Source organism: Triticum urartu, chromosome 5 (genome assembly GCF_003073215.2).
Source record: "Triticum urartu cultivar G1812 chromosome 5, Tu2.1, whole genome shotgun sequence".
NCBI lineage: Eukaryota > Viridiplantae > Streptophyta > Magnoliopsida > Poales > Poaceae > Triticum > Triticum urartu.
In genome coordinates this window covers 661,242,464-661,259,740 of record NC_053026.1, presented here as the reverse complement: position 1 = coordinate 661,259,740, position 17,277 = coordinate 661,242,464, and the positions used below count along the sequence as shown (strand labels likewise).

The 17,277-nt window shown below is 48.3% G+C and overlaps 2 pseudogenes; both read left to right on the top strand.

The window, feature by feature from the left end:
• Positions 1-235: 235 nt before the first annotated feature.
• LOC125506587 lies at positions 236-1,058 on the top strand (annotated as a pseudogene).
• Positions 1,059-1,613: 555 nt separating this feature from the next.
• On the top strand, positions 1,614-6,330 carry LOC125507694 (annotated as a pseudogene).
• Positions 6,331-17,277: the final 10,947 nt, after the last annotated feature.

The following is a 17,277-nucleotide window of genomic DNA, read 5'->3' as shown; positions in this document are numbered from 1 at the left end:
CTAGCTATCTCGCATACATCCATCCAATGCCAATAAAAACAAATTAAACAAAGCCCAGAAAACGTCAAGACTTCTCTGGAAAGTATCTTGCTAGTACATGCATTCGGTCCTATTTATGGATCTCCCTCCTTATATCTCTATATATCATTGAATTCCTTCCATAGATAGACATATCTCTATCGTTGCCCCCAACATCTGTTCCAAACTAGCACACATTTCCCAAAGAGACTTTACCATGGCAAGCCACCTTCAAGTTCAGCAGCAGAAATAATAGCTGAATCTGCCGCCAGGTTCAGATTTAACCCGATGAACATGGAGATCATCATCTTCTACTTGGTCCCCAAGGTTCTGACGAAAGCCTTCAACACAATGATAGTAAGGGAGGTGGATATGAAAAAAATACGAGCTATGGAATCTCCAAAATTAGGTAAACATGGGGGAGAAGGAGCGATACGTCTTCTCCTACAAGGACCTCAAGTACCTCACCGGGATACGGACCAACCGGGCCATGAACGCTGGCTATTGGAAGGCTACCGCAAAGGAGAAGGAGATCATTCTACCCCGCTGACCAAAAGTCTCATCAACATGAAGAAGACACTGGTCTTCTACAAGGGCAGGGCCCCTAGGGGGAGGAAGACAAACTGGATCATGCATGAGTACAGAATTGAGATCGTCAAGCAGCCGACACCCAATTTGCCGACCAACATCGTCGAAGCCGCCACCATTAATGTGTCTTCCAAGGTATGTTTAGTCCTTGACTAGTAGTACTCATGACTGATGAATTCTCTTGTACATACATATCTAGCTAGTGGCAATTGTTGATTTTAACTAATTTTGTATGTTGGTAGGAGGAGTATGTTGTCTGCAAAATTTTCTATAAGAGCATAGGACGAAAGAAGGTGGTGATGCCATCATATGCCCCGCCCATTCTTATGTCTATTGGGGCAGAGCAGTATCGAGGCTTCCTCGAATCCAGTACATTGGCTCCTCTCATGGACTACAACGTGTTGTTGTCAATGGCGCCATCGCCGCTGCTGCCTGCAACTTCCGTGTACTAGATGCTTGCCATCGGGGCCGGATCATGATGGGTAGTGTGGCGCTCCCAACTTCTGTGTACATATTTTTACATTAGAAAAACATTTTGTTTTACATTGCATCCAAATCTTTCAAAATGTCACCATTTTTTTGGACTAGTGAACATTTTTTGAATGTATGAAACATTTTTAAAAATTTTCCAACCTTTCTTAAACTGTAAAACACTTCCTAAAATGGCACTTGCATTTGTTAAAACAAGTGACATTTTTCACCACCTTGACATGGCCAACACAACAAGACAAGCAACATACAGTTATAAACGATAAGCAGGCATGTCTATCTATCTAGCTATATCACATACATCCGTCCAATGCCAATAAAAACAAATTAAACAAAGCCCGGGCAACGTCAAAGCTTCTCCAGAAAGTATCTTGCCAATATGTGCATTCGGTCCTATTTAAGCATCTCCCTCCTATATCTCTATATATCATTGAATTCCTTCCACAGATAGATACATATCTATCAATGCCCCCAACATTTGTTCCAAACCAGCACACATTTGCCAAAGAGCCTTCACCATGGCAAGCCACCTGCAAGTTCAGCAACAGAAACAACAGTTGAATTTGCCGCCAGGGTTCAGGTTTCACCCGACGAACATGGAGATCATCATCTTCTACCTGGCCCCCAAGGTTCCGACGAAAGCCTACAACACGACGATAGTAAGGGAGGTGGATATGCAAAAATACGAGCTATGGAATCCCCAAATGAGGTAAACATGGGGGAGAAGGAGCGATACTTATTCTCCTTCAAGGACCTCAAGTACCGCGCCGGGATACGGACCAACCGGGCTATGAATGCTGGCTATTGGAAGGCTACCCAAAGAACAAGGAGATTATTATACTGCCGACCAAAAGTCTCATCGGCATGAACAAGACACTGGCCTTCTACAACGGGTGGGCCTCTATGGGGGGAGACAAAATGGATCATGCATGAGTACATAATCGAGATCGACAAGCAGCCGACACCCAACTTGCCCACCAACATAGTCGAAGCCACCACCATTAATGTGTCTTCCAAGGTATTTTTTGTCCTTGACTAGTAGTACTCATGACTGATGAATTCTCTTGTACATACATATCTAGCTAGTGACAATTATTGATCTTTACTATTTTGGTTTACGTATGTTTGTAGGAGGAGTATGTGGTTTGCATAATTTTCCAAAAGAGCATGGGACTGAAGAAGGTGGTGATGCCATCATATGCCCCGCCCAGTCTTATGTCCATTGGGGCAGAGCAGTATCGGGGCTTCCTGGAATCCAGTACATTGGCTCATCTCATGGACTATGACATGTTTTTTTCACTGGTGCCACCTGTCGTGGATCTAAGACTGACAGTAGAATGGGGGGTAGGTATGAGGAGGCAAGATCCTAGCTATGGAGTAGTTGTACACATGAGTTTTACGAGTTTAGGCCCTTCTCGGAGGAAGTAACAGCCCTACGTCTCGGTGCCCTGAGGCAGTCGACTAGATTATATGTGTGTGTGTGTTTACAAAAGTGCGAACCCTTGTCCCAGAGGAGGGGGTGGCTTATATAGAGTGCGCCAGGACCCCAGATCCCCTCCGTTACACAGGTTTCAATGTTCATAAAGGTGGGGCGTTACTGGTAACGTCTACAATAGTGTTATAAATGCCCATAATGCTATAGTTTAAGTCACGACCGTTGCAGAGTGGAGGGCTTCTCGTCTTTTGGTGGTTGAGTGTCTTCAAGGTGGTCGAGTGTCTTCAAGGAAGTCGAGTGAGCACATCTTCATGGTCGAGTGGATGACGTTTTCTCTTCGACTGCTTCTGATTCTTTGTAAAGATGTCCTCGGGGAGGGTATGCTGGACAGGTCCATGACCCTACCCTAGGTACATAGCTTCATCATTAGCCCCCGAATGGATCAGGGTTCGAGTGAGGAAGGGGTTGAGAACACTTCCGACCCACTCTTTGTGCTATGAATATGCCTTGTCCTGAAACAATGAGTTGAGGAGACGACGTCGACTCCTTTCTCAGTCGCCTTGGTCCATGCTTGGTTGTTGTCGAGTGAACTTTCATGGTTGAATTCCGAATGATGATGTAGAGGGTGTTTGTCTTCAGTCTGACAGGTTGTTCCGCTCTCCGCGGATCTCGCAGGATTCGAATTTTGGGAAGAGCGCCAGACGGGAGGAAACGAGGTTATCGGGACGGATTAGGTAAGTCTCCTCGATCCCCGCGCCACCTTTTTCGCCACGTACTGCGCGCGCGACTGTTGCGGGATTTGTTTAGATCACTTGGGTCCACTAGTTAGCCACTTGGCGGGAGGTCTTATAAAAGGTCTCGGGCAGGCCTCTGCTCCGCACGCCCACATTCTCTCTTCTCTTTCTCCCGATCTCTCCGCCACTCTCGCTTCCGCCTCGTCGCCGGACCTCCGTTCGAGCTCGATATGCCACCATGGGGAAGGATAAGACGGCGGCGCTGGAACGCGCGAAGAAGGCGACCGCGAAGGTGAAGGGCAAGCGGACCAGCCGGGGTGGATCCTCGTCGAGGTCCGTCCTGCCGGCGGGCTGGATCCAGGGCGACCGGATCCGCTCGGCAATCACGCAGGATGACCTCGACGACCTGGTGGAGGGGGGATTGATCCCCCACAAGTCGGCTCTGCTCCCGGGGGACGAAACCGAGCCGCAGCCTAGAGAGGGTGAGTGCGTCCTCCTAGCAACCCACGTAGACCGCGGATTCTCGCTGCCTCCCCACCCGTTCTTCCGGGGTTTTTTGAACTTCTTTGGGGCTCCACTCCACCATTTCACTCCGAACACCATAGTCTATCTGGCCGCTTTCGTGTCCATGTGCGAAAACTTCTTGGGCTGTCGACCGCACTGGGGGCTTTTCAAACACATCTTCACTTGCCATTCCCAGTCGGTCAAAAAGGCCAAGTCGAGTGACGAGAGGACGCGGGTGATCCAGATGTGCGGTGGTCTGGGGATCCAGATGAGGAGCAAGAGTACTTTCCCAGCAATGATCCTTCCTGACTCGGTCCGGGCCTGGCAGTCGACTTGGTTTTACTGCAAGGATCAGTCAACCCTGGCCAGTCGACTGGATTTCCTCCTTTTTCCTTGGCTCGTGTGGAGAAGCCTGTTCCCCTGAAGGTAGTTCCAGAAGAGAAAGCGCAGGTCAAGGAGCTGGTTGAACGGGTCGTCCAGCTTGTCCGCGACGGAGTGACCAGGATGGATCTGCTGGAGGTCTTTCTCGGTCGACGCATCCAACCTCTTCAGGCGCGTGATCATCCGATGTGGATGTACTCTGGGCTCGAGGATACCACTCGGATCCACCCGGAGGAGGTCAGCGAGGATATCTTGGAGAACTGGTTGAGGGGAATCACTGGCAACCAAGACAACCCTCGGGGATCCAGGAGGGTGATTCCATTCGACAACTCGTGCCAGCCGGAGCAGGTATATTTTTGTTTTATCAAGTATCTTTCTGATTCACCACATGGTGTCCCGTTTGTGGTAGACTGAATGTCTTTTGATTGTTATCCTTTCAGGCCCTCATTGAAATGTACTCAATGCCCAATGGAGTGCAGGACCCCGGCGCCGACGAAGAAGGGAGCGGGGGCGAGAGCGGCGAGGAGCATTCGGAAACCGAGGAGGACGAGGAGAGCGATGAATCGACCGATGAGGAAGAAGTCGACTCGCCTCCTCGCAGGGAGAGGAGGTTCAAGCACACTCATGACTCGGCACACGCTCCGGACTTGGTGGCTGCGCCAATCGGGCAATCCTCAAAGCGCCCCAGGACGTCTTCCCCGATGCCGACTGAGAAGCCTCCAAAGCAATCCAAGGTCGCGCCGCTTCCAGCGCCGAAAGTGCCGAAAGCCATCTCTTCCAAACCGCCCAAAGCTTTGCCTCGGATCAAAGTGACCATTCCTACTATCTCTGGGTAACCATCTGACTTGTCCTTTATGTGGATTCGATTAATTGGGTGTAACCGATTGAATGCGGGCCTTTGCAGTGCTGCTACGTCAGGGACATCTTCATACTAGTACTAGGACGAGGAAATGGAGGATGCGGTAACCTCTAACCCAGGTATGAACTCTTGCGATTTCGACTATTGATCCTTTTAGGGTCGAGTGGTTCACTCGGGGTCGAATGTTCTATCTTGCAGCTCCACCCAACATCATTGACCTTCCGGACGACGACGAAGATGTGGCTCCTAAGCCTAGGAAGAGAAAGAAGGTAACAGCTGGCAGGGTGGCTCGGCAGGAACCAACTGCAACGCCTCCCGTCTGTCAAGCCGAAGATGCGGGCAGGGCCGCTCTGACGTTCGCTGCACCCTTGCCGAGTGGGCATCCCACGCGGTCGACCGCGCCTGTGGTGCCTTCAACTATCCAACTCCACACCACGGAGCCTTAAGCAGCTGCACCTGGGTCGTCTGCACATTTTTTCACCAACTACCCCGTCCCAGACAACCAGTTGGAAGCGGCTGCGGAAGCCATCCGACAGGCTGATATGATGATGGAGCGGGTGAAGATAGTGCATGATAGCCGTCAGGCTGCCTACGACGCTATTGCCGCTCTTCGGGCCAACGTCCAGGTGAGTAGACTTTCCAATTGTTTTTGTTCTCGAAAAATCTTCTTCTGCACAATCTCCTGTTGTTCGCGTTGAATTAGAGCACCCACTGGGTGTTGCTGTCGTTTTTGGTAGTCTCGCTCTTCCACTTTGTCTGGGCGAGTGGGATCAGAACCGGTGGGGGCACGCCAAGTGCACCCACTGGGTGTAGTCCCCGAGACCGCGGTCGACTGCTGGCAGTCGACTGTGCTCTGAGTTCTTCTTTTCTTGACGGTGCAATTGTTCTTTCTCTTTTTTCTTACTCCTTGCACTCGACTCCGGCGGGCCGGGTGAGTGGGATCAGAACCGGTGGGGGCACGCCAAGTGCACCCACTGGGTGTAGTCCCCGAGACCGCGGTCAACTGGTGGCAGTCGACTGGGGTTTGAACAGCTTGTTGTCCACTTCTTTAGGTTTTATTCACTCGAAAATGAACTGCTTTCGAACCTATCGATTGACCTGTCTCTTGCCTCCTGCAGAAGTCTTGTACTCTTATCTCCAAGTTTGCCGAACTCGAAGAGAAGCAGAGGCAACTCAACTTGGACTTGGAATTGGCTCAGCAAAATCTGAAAAAAGCTCAAGACGAGGCCGCTGGTATGGAAGGTAACTGATTGCCGACTGAATTTCAATATATCTCTTTGATCTCTTTTTTGATTCGATTATTTCTTTTGCAGAGAAAATGAAGTTGGCTCTGGACAAGAAGGACTCGAACCTCGCCGCCACCCAAAAAGAAGCCCAAGACCAAACCGCTCTCGCAGACAAGAAGCTTGCTTCAGTCGGAACGCTTGAAGGAGAGGTGACTAGACTGACATCTTGTCTTAATGAAGCTATCCGCAAAGTGAGCAGCCTGAAGAAGGATAAGGTCGCCCTAAACAAAAAGTTGGAGTCTGCGATCCGCAAGACGAACGACACAGAAGCTTATCTGAGGACCCTCGCCAAGAAGCTTTATCTCGTGCTGGGAGGTATTTCTTTTAATCCGACTGTGTTGATGCTTGCCATCGTATTTTGCTCGGTTGATTGAATTGACTTTCGGCTGCAGAACTTTGTCAAGACTTTGACGAAGAAACTGGAAGGGTTGAGACGGGTCTGGACCCTATCACTTCCCCGGTCTGCGACGAAACTGCGATGAACGTGCTCCAACTGGAGTCCCGTATCGCCAGCGCCACAAGCTACCTCGCACGGCTGAAGGAGGTTGTCTGTCGAATCGATTCGACGCTTTGGCCGGAGGCGACGCTTCAGAATGATCTGGAATCTCTGATGACTTGACTGAACGAGATCCCTGACCGAGTGCAAGAATGGAAGAAATCCTCCGCCTGGTGTGGTGCTGACGTGGCGTTGTCCCTGGTGCGAGTCCATTGCAAGGAGGTTCGTGAAGACAAGCTGGCTGCGATCAAAGTCGCTAACACCAAAAAGCACGACTTCCAGTCCTTCATGGAGACTTTAATTGTTGCCGCTACACGGATTGCTGATGGGATCGATCTGGACTCATTCGTGGAGCCTGCCAGTCCTCCTCCGGCTGAGTGAACAATCTTATGAAACTTGGATACGCTTTAAATATACCTCGGAATGCCGAGTGGTTTCTGTAACTGTTAAACTCCTTCGGGCTTGGTGCCCGAGTACTTTTGATTTGCTGCTTGGAACCTTTTAGTATTTATCTGAATTTGGTTTATCTCCAAATGTGCTTGTGTTTGCCTTTGGATGGACTTTGCTTGCTGCACCTCTTCGTCCTTGCGGATAGGGATGGAGCGGACGTTGTATTTGTGTTGCGGCTCCGAAAGAGAAGGTGGCAGTCGACCTGCACCTCGTCGTCCTTGCGGATAAGGATGGAGCGGACATTGTATTTGTGTCGTAGCTCCGAAGGAGAAGGTTGCAGTCGACCTGCACCTCGTCGTCCTTGCGCGTAGGGATGGAGTGGACGTTGTATTTGTGCAGCAGCTCCGAAGGAAAAGGTTGCAGTCGACCTGCACCTCGTCATCCTTGCGGATAGGGTCAAACGTGAAGCACATTAGTGCCGGTTTGTATTTGAGCCGGCACTAATGTATACATTAGTGCCGGTTCCAATGGCTAGCCGGGCTGCTTTCATTAGTACCGGTTCGTGGCGAACCTTTAGCACCGGTTCGTGCCACGAACTGGTACTAATGAGAGTGGTGGCAGGATGTTGTCAGACTGGGGCCCCTCCAGCCCCTTTAGTATCGGTTCTTGGCACGAACTGGTACTAAAGGTCGTCCTACATAAACCCTTCGTCCACCCGAGCTCGCCCTGTTCTTCCCCTTTCCCCTCTCCTCTCTGTTCTTCCCCTATTCCTCTCGAGCTCATCACACATTTTGCCCAAAATTTGTCAAGATTTGAAGGCCCCCATCCATTCAAAGGATCACAAAGGTTAGCAACTTTGTCCTTTCATCTCTCATTGCTAGATTAGCTCTTACAATGCTTTATATAGTGATTAATTTGTGAGTTTAGTAATTTGGGAGGATATATATATATATATGTGCTAGTATTTGATTTATATGCAATTTCTTCTAGGAGGTATGTGAACCGGAAATTCCAACCGACCCTATTGTCGAGAGGTTAAATTTAGTTGAAAGAGAAAACGAGTACTTGAAAGAAAAATTGAAAATAACTGAGGGGGAGAAGATGGAATTGGAGTTGCATGTTGCCGATGTCGTCGATGATCACAAGATCAATATGGAGAAAATGCGCTTGAAGATTAGAAAGATTAGAAAATATGCCATCGATAGTGAGGCTTGGTATCATTATGCTGTTGGATCCATTGTTACCTTAGTTGCGATCTTGATCGTATTTGTTGTTGCATTTAAATGCTTTAGCTAGAGAGTTATTTGTTTGTTGCATTTAAGTGTTGTATGAACTTTATGTATGAACTTGTATTAATTTGGTCTATTCGGTGTTGTGTAATGAAGATGAGCCGGCAATGGATGTACGATGACCGATGCTCTCTCCAGCTCGTTGAGGGCGTGCATACTTTTCTACTTGCGGCTGAGGCAAACAAGCGGGCGGATGGTTTTATGCCTTGTCCATGTGCTCGCTGTAAGAATGGTCACAATTACTCTACGTCAAGAACCATTCACGTCCACCTGTTTAAGTCCGGTTTCATGCCCCACTATAATGTTTGGAGTAAGCACGGAGAAAGAGGGGTTATGATGGAAGACAATGAAGAAGAAGAGGACGACGACAGCTATCCTGGCCATGGGTTCCCTAAATACGATGATACAACAATGGGGGAAGAAGCTGAGCCGGTAATGCGGGAAGAAGCTGAGCTGGTAATGCAGGAAGAAGCTGAGCCGGCAATGCGGGAAGAAGCTGAAGAAGAGGCATCAGATGAGCCCGTTGATGATCTAGGTCGGGCCATTGCCGATGCAAAGAGAAACTGCGCAAGTGATTTGGAGAAGAAGAAGTTGCAGCGCATGTTAGAGGATCACAAAAAATTGTTGTACCCGAATTGCGTAGGTGACAAGAAAAAGCTGGGCACCACACTGGAATTGCTGCAATGGAAGGCAGAGAATGGTGTATCTGACAAAGGATTTGGAAAGTTGCTGGTAATGATAAAGGATATGCTTCCAAAGGACAACGAATTGCCCGAGAGTATGTACGAAGCAAAGAAGGTTGTCTGCCCTCTAGGGTTAGAGGTGCAGAAGATACATGCATGCCCTAATGATTGCATCCTCTACTGCGGTGAGTACGAGGATTTGAACGCTTGCCCGGTATGTGGTGCATTGCGCTATAAGATCAGCCGCGATGACCCTGGTGATGTCGAGGGCGAGCGCCCCAGGAAGAAGATTCCTGCCAAGGTGATGTGGTATGCTCCTATAATACCATGGTTGAAATGTTTGTTCCAAAACAAAGAGCATGCCAAGGCGATGCGATGGCACAGAGAAGACCGTAAGAAAGACGGAAAGTTGAGAGTACCTGCTGACGGGTCGTAGTGGAGAAAAATCGAAAGGAAGTACGGGAAGGAGTTTGCAGATGACGCAAGGAGCGTTTGGTTTGGTCTAAGCGCAGATGGCATTAATCCTTTTGGGGAGCAGAGCAGCAACCATAGCACCTGGCATGTGACTCTATGTTTGTATAACCTTCCTCCTTGGTTGTGCATGAAGCGGAAGTTCATTATGATGCCAGTGCTCATCCAAGGCCCTAAGCAACCCGGCAACGACATTGATGTGTACCTAAGGCCATTAGTTGAAGAACTCTTACAACTGTGGAATGGAACAGGTGTACGTGTGTGGGATGAGCACATGGGGGAAGAATTTGACCTAAAGGCGTTGCTGCTCGTGACCATCAATGATTGGCCTGCTCTCAGTAACCTTTCAGGACAGACAAACAAGGGATACCGCGCATGCACGCACTGTTTGGACGATACTGACAGTATATATTTGGCTAATTGTAAGAAGAATGTGTACCTGGGACATCGTCGATTTCTTCCGAGCAGTCATCCCGTAAGAAAGAAAGGCAAGCATTTCAAAGGTGAGGCGGATCACCGGACGAAGCCTCGCCACCATACTGGTGCTAATGTACATGATATGGTCAAGGATTTGAAGGTGGTCCTTGGAAAGGGTCCTGGTGGACAACCTGTTCCAACACTGAAGGACGCGCACCCATGTGGAAGAATAAATCTATATTTTGGGACCTGCCCTATTGGAAAGACCTAAAGGTCCGCTCCGCAATCGACGTGATGCACGTGACGAAGAATCTTTGTGTGACCCTGCTTGGCTTCTTGGGCGTGTATGGGAAGACAAAAGATACACCTGAGGCACGAGAGGACCAGCAACGTATGCATGGAAAAGACGGCATACATCAGGGTCATGCAAGCTACGCTCTTACCAAAGAAGAGAAGGAAATCTTCTTTGAATGCCTGCTCAGTATTAAGGTACCGTCTGGCTTCTCGTCGAATATAAAGGGAATAATAAACATGGCAGAGAAAAAATTCCAGAACCTAAAGTCTCATGACTTCCACGTGATTATGACGCAACTGCTTCTGGTTGCATTGAGGGGGCTTCTACCGGAAAACGTTCGATGAGCCATTGTGAAGCTATGTGCATTTCTCAATGCAATCTCTCAGAAGGTAATCGATCCAGAAATCATACCAAGGTTAGAGAATGATTTGGTGCAATGTCTTGTCAGTTTGGAGTTGGTGTTCCCACCATCCTTCTTCAACATCATGACGTACGTCCTAGTTCACCTATGCAAAGAGATTAACGTTTTGGGTCCTATATTTCTACACAATATGTTCCCCTTTGAGAGGTTCAACGGAGTCTTAAAGAAATATGTTCATAACCATGCTAGGCCAGAAGGAAGCATCTCCAAGGGCCGTCAAAATGAGGAGGTCATTGAGTTTTGTATTGACTTTATTCCTGACATTAAGCCGATTGGTGTTCCTGAATCGCAACATAAGGGCAGACTGGATGGAAAAGGCACGCTAGGAGGGGAACAAATAATATGTATGGACGGACATTCTCTCACTGAAGCACACTACACAGTTCTACAGCATTCCGCCTTGGTGGCTCCGTATATGGATGAACACAAGAATTTGCTACGCTCCAAACACCCGGAGCGGTCTGATGACTGGATTACACGTGAACAAACTAGGAGTTTCGCCAGCTGGTTGCAGACACGTACCATGCATGACACCTCTATTGAAGATGACCTGTACTTGCTGTCCCAGTTACCATCTTTGAATATAATGACTTTCAAAGGGTATGAGGTAAATGGTAATACATTTTACACGATTGCCCAAGATAATAAGAGCACCAACCAAAACAGTGGTGTCCGCTTTGATGCAGAAACCAAGACGGGAAAGGAAACATATTATGGTTATATACAGGACATATGGGAACTTGACTATTGACGTGGTTTGAAGGTCCCTTTGTTTCGGTGCAAATGGGTCAATATAACATGAGGCGGGGTAACGGAAGACCCGCAGTACGGAATGACAACAGTGGATCTCAACAATCTTGCGTATGCAGACGAACCATTCGTCCTAGCCAATGATGTGGCACAGGTTTTCTATGTGAAGGACATGTCTACCAAGCCAAGAAAAAGAAAAGATAAGGAAGCGAATGCATCGTAAGATGAGCTAAAGCGGCACATAGTTCTTTCTGGGAAGAGAAACATCGTGGGAGTGGATGACAAGACAGACAAGTCAGAAGATTATGAAAAGTTTGATGAAATTGCTCCATTCACAGTGAATATTGACCCGAGCATCCCGTTAAATGTTGAAGATTTTCCATGGTTACGGCGCAAAGGGACACACGCGAAGAAAAAGTTTCACACCCAAAGATCTGGGATGTGATCGGCTTCACTATCATCACTTTCTTCTGTGTTTCACACCCAGAAGGGAATCTCTGTAATAGTTAGGGTAGTTAATTATGTGTTTTGGCATTTGAAACGCGAAGAAATTTTATGTGCAAACAAATTCTTTCATGCCTTTAATGATTTTTAAAGTTAAGTTATTCACAAACTAGTGATTCATACTAATTTCAAATAATTCAAAATTTAAACTATTCAAATTTGAAAACTACGGGCACTAATAGATAGTTTGTAATTTTTTGTACCTAAAGCAAAAATATTCACAAAGAAACTCTAAATACACAAAAAAAACAACTCAAAAATAAATAAAGCAAAAAAAAATAAAAAAAGCCCGCCTACTAGGCCAAAGCGGCCGGCATACGACTAGAAACCCAACCTGTTGTTGGGCCAGGATGCAGGCCCGCAAAGGCCCAGTAGGCCTACAGGGCAGCACAGAACATGTAGGCCCAGTAGGCCTGCTTTGGAGAGGAGCTCGAGAGAGCTACCGCACGGGGGTTTATAAACCAGTGCGGTCGCCCCTCGGCTAGCGAGGTGGGACTAAACTTGCCGCACCGCACCTGCGCCAACGCACCCCCTTTAGTGCCGGGTCGTGGCACCAACCGGTACTAAAGGGGGGGCCTTTAGTACCGGTTGGAGCCACCACCCGGTACTAAAGGGGGTCGCTTCCCGCCGCTTGGCCTGGCCAAAACAGGCCTTTAGTTCCAGTTGGTGGCTCCAACCGGTACTAAAGGCCCCTCCTATATAAACAACACTTACGAAAATTTTAGTTTCTCATCTGCTTCTTCTCCTCTGCACCGTTGCCCGCCGCGCCCCCCATACGTCTCCATCCCTCGTCGCCGCCCCCGTCGCCGCCCCGTCCCCGTCATCGCCGCCCCGTCGTCCCCGTCCCTGTCGTCCCCGTCGTCACCGCCGCCCCGTCCCGCGTCGTCCCCGTCCCCGTCGTCGCCGCCCCGTACGTCGCCATCGTCGTCGCCGCCCCAGCCCGTACGCCCCCGTCCCCGTCAACGCTGCCCCGTCCCTGTCCCCGTCGTCGTCATCCCCGTCGTCGCCGCACCCGTCGCCGTCCCCATCGCCGCCCCCCGTCGCCTCTCGCCTCGCCGGTGAGCGCGCGCACACACACACACATACATTTTTTGTTTTTTAGTTATACAAATAGTTAGAAATTTTTCTGTTTTTAGAAATTGTTAGAAATTTTTCTATTTTTTAGAAATAGTTAGAAATGTTAGAATTGTTAGAATAGTTAGAAATGTTAGAATTGTTAGAAAATTTTCTGTTTTTTAGTTATAGAAATAGTTATAAAAAGTTAGAATTGTTAGAAATTTTTCTGTTTTTTAGAAATTGTTAGAAATTTTTCTGTTTTTTAGAAATAGTTAGGAATGTTAGAATTGTTAGAATAGTTAGAAATGTTAGAATTGTTAGAAATTTTTCTGTTTTTAGTTATAGAAATAGTTATAAAAAAGTTAGAATTGTTAGAAATTTTTCTGTTTTTTAGTTATAGAAATAGTTATAAAAAAGTTTGAAATTTTTCTTTTTTTTAGTTCTAAAATATTAGAAATGTTATAGAAATGTTAGTTATATAGAAATGTTAGAAATTTTAGTTATCAAAATCCAATCATTAAAAAAATGCTACTTTTTGCGAGCATATAGCTAGTATTTGTTCTCGACGATGCCTGGCCCGCATCCTCGCCGTCGACCCGTCCGCGACGACGTCCGACTGACCCATGTCCGGGACTGGGCTCCGCCGGGCTGGCACTGGGAGGTGTTGCCTGGAGGGGCGCGCCGCTTGATGAGGAACCCGGCCCCGGGTCCCGTCGTCGACCCTGATCTCATTTGGTGGCGTTCGCGTGGGCCAGTTTTGGTGCGGAGGGAGTCGGCCCCGCCGGAGGTGGTACGTCGCCGTGTCAGGGAGGAGAACGAGCACGTCCATCGCTACATGGTTGCGTTAGAGGGCGGCAGGTTCTCCAATACCTGGCAGTTTCTTCAGGGATCTCACTTCAGCTATGATCCTGTGAGGGTTCCTTCTCTTTGGGTGTCCACCGCCCGCGCCGCAGGAACCGCGAGTGTCCTAGATTCTTCTGTAGTATTCGATCTTTATTAGCTACCTAGCCAGTGATGTACTCGATATATAATATTCAAGACGATGTATTCGAGATTATATATTATTCGAGACGATGTATTCGAGATTATATCTATTATTCGAGACGATGTATTCGAGATTATATCTATTATTCGAGACGATGTATTCGAGATTATATCTATTATTCGAGATGATGTATTCGAGATTATATCTATTATTCGAGACGATGTATTTTAGATTATATCTATTATTCGAGACGATGTAATTTGAATACTAAATTTTTTTATATTTCTTTTGGCATAGTTAAATAAAAGCTATGGTGGACAATACCAACAGAGAGGGAGAACAGACCATGTTCGATATAATACGCGGGCCAGATGATGATCAGAATGAAGAAGATTATGACGGCTCCGAATTTCTAAACAACACCGGAGAGGGTGATATGATATTCGATCGCGACGACCGAATTGATGAAGTCATGAACTACGATTATGACAACACCGGAGAGGTATATATATTTATATAAGCAGGCATCTGGTGATCATCACATGTTTTAAATGAGTTGAAGATATATTAACGAATCGATCTTTCTTCTTTCAGCCATCCGGATCGAGCAAATCTTCAGGCAAAAGGACGAAATGAGGCCCGAACAAAAAGTTGAAGGAGGGCGTAAAGTATAATATCGAGGCAATCAAACGTAATGGCGAACCATTAGCGCCTAAGAAGATTGCGGACAAGTTCGTTCGTCAGTGCGCAGTTCTTGTGAAGGACCAACTCCCGATCTCCCTTCAAGAATGGAGAAAGCCAGCAAAGCCACGTCCAGATCTTACTTTTGTCGACGACAGACAAAAAAGTCTGCTTTGGGATACTCTCATGGAACATTTCACCCTACCAGATCATTTCATAGAAGCAGATGTGCAGAAAGTCAAGGATGCTGCTCTTAGGAAGATGGCGGTTGCATTCAAGAACCACAAGAATCGTGAATGGGACAAGTACGTCAAGGGAGGAAGGAAGACTCCAGTATTCAAGGGAACACTAGAGAATCAAAGTGCTCATTGGGATGATTTCGTGAAATTCAAGGATTCAGAATTATGTAAGGAACGGTCAAGAATAAACAAGGCCAATGCCGCAAAAAAGGATAAGTTCCATAAGCTGGGGCCAGGTGGCTAGGCGGTGGGAATGCCTAAGTGGGATAAGTCTGAGAAAGAGATGCTGGATGCAAGTGTCACTCCAGAAACATTGAGCTGGCCCCCTAGGTGTAGGACTTGGTTCTATGCGCATGGGGGGGGGGGAGTTGGACCCGAAGACATGCAAAGTTTCCAAGAAGGCATGTCTGGACGGAGCCGAAGATAAGCTACTTGTTGCAATAGAAGAGGCTCGATCCGGGTTGTTCGAGCCCAACAGAGAGAACGACGAGCTTACGCATGCCTTGGGAAATCCTAAACACCCGGGAAGAACACGAGGCATGGGCGCTATTCCGTGGTATGAGGGGTTTTTGGACTGGAACGCCGACTACAGAACCCGTGCGAGAAAGAAGATTGCGGAGGAGAAGAAGAGGAAGATGGAGGAGGAGCAGAGGAAGCTCGACTATGCACTCCTTCAAGGCCTAGAATCAGCGCACGCGGACTTGGCAATCAAATTCCAGCGGCAGCAGGAGCAGATCGACTCACTTAGCCAGCAAAGGGGGTCTCAGCAGCTGCAGCAGCTAGCGGATGATCCAGCATTGGATACCACCACCCCATCCATGCTGAGAAGCACCATGGGTTCCGCCCCGTTTGACGCAATGCTGGATAGATACCCCGTGGATGATATCGCGGAGAACACTAACTGCGAGCTACACTTCAAAATTAAGAACATATCCTTGAAGGTGGCGGACGGTGTTGCTTATACAAATTCCCCCGATGCAACCTTCCATTGCAACCCGATTCCAGCAGGCTATGCTCGTGTCGTGGTTGATGAGGTGGTGGACCAATATTCGGGGCTAGAGCTTGACATTCCTGGAGGTGATGAGGAGCACACACTCGGAGATGCCAAACATCGTATCATCCTATGGAGATAGGATTGCATCATCTTTCGAAGGCCACCGACACCGCGTCACCCGACTCCTCGTCAAAGTCCGCCACCGAGTCAGCAGACTCCCGCTCCTCCAAGTCCACCAACGCGTGAGGCCACTCCTCCTCCTCCAAGTCTGGCAAAGTGTGAGGCCACTCCTCCTCCAAGTCCGACACAGCGTCAGACATCCACTCCTCCTCCAAGTCTGGCACAACCTCAGGCCACTGCAAGTCCGGCACAGCTTCAGGCCACTCCTCCTCGTCCAACTCAGCCCCACCAGCCGTCTCCGCCGCCTCAGCAATCGCAGAAGAGACACCCCGCAGCTATGGTGCGTAGCAGTACGAGTCGAGGTCATAGTACAGGAAGTACAGGCGGAGGCAAGCGATATAAATATGGTCCAAACCTCACTACTCCTCTTCCTGAGAGGGCTTACGACAGGACCGAGGAGCAAACCAATGCCATAGTGCGGGCAGAAGTCGACGCCCATTTTGGACCGAAACCGCCACCGCCGCCAAGGGAGAAAGTGCCTGTGGAAGTAGTTGACCACTTCATTCGCATGGCTCAACCACCAGCTCCTAAGCCTGTTGACACAGACTATGAGCGCCACATCAGGAAGTTACATCGACAACGTCTACAGAAGGAGGCGAGCTCGAGCTCGAGCAAACAACAAGCAGCTGTCAAAAAATGCGGGAAAACCGTTGCCCAGCTGGGAGAACAGGCGGCGCAATCGATCCCCCCGCTTATTGTGCCGCCAACAACACGTGACAGTACGCGCGCCCAATATTATTGTGGCCAAACAGTTTACGTTCCCGAGGTGGGCGATGTGGTAATAACCCAGGAGCATATAATGCAGGCTGAAACTCTCAAAATCACTGTTGGACAACTCCTCGAGATCGAGGACATGCCTGTGCTTACAGAGGAGGAAATAAAACGGAAATATGCCCGGGGCCAACCTTTGGTCAAGCCAGAAGAGGTCAAGAAGCTCCCAACAAGAATGTATGAATTACATCAATGGTACATGGACATTACCAAGAGATCCGATCGAGAGTCCCTCATGGTGCAAGTCAAGAAGGATCATTACTACCATGAGAAACCTGTGACCGTTGAGTATTCTGAACTGTTTCAGTTATAAAATCAAGACGCACTTGACAAATCTATCGTCAGTTGCTATTGTCTGTAA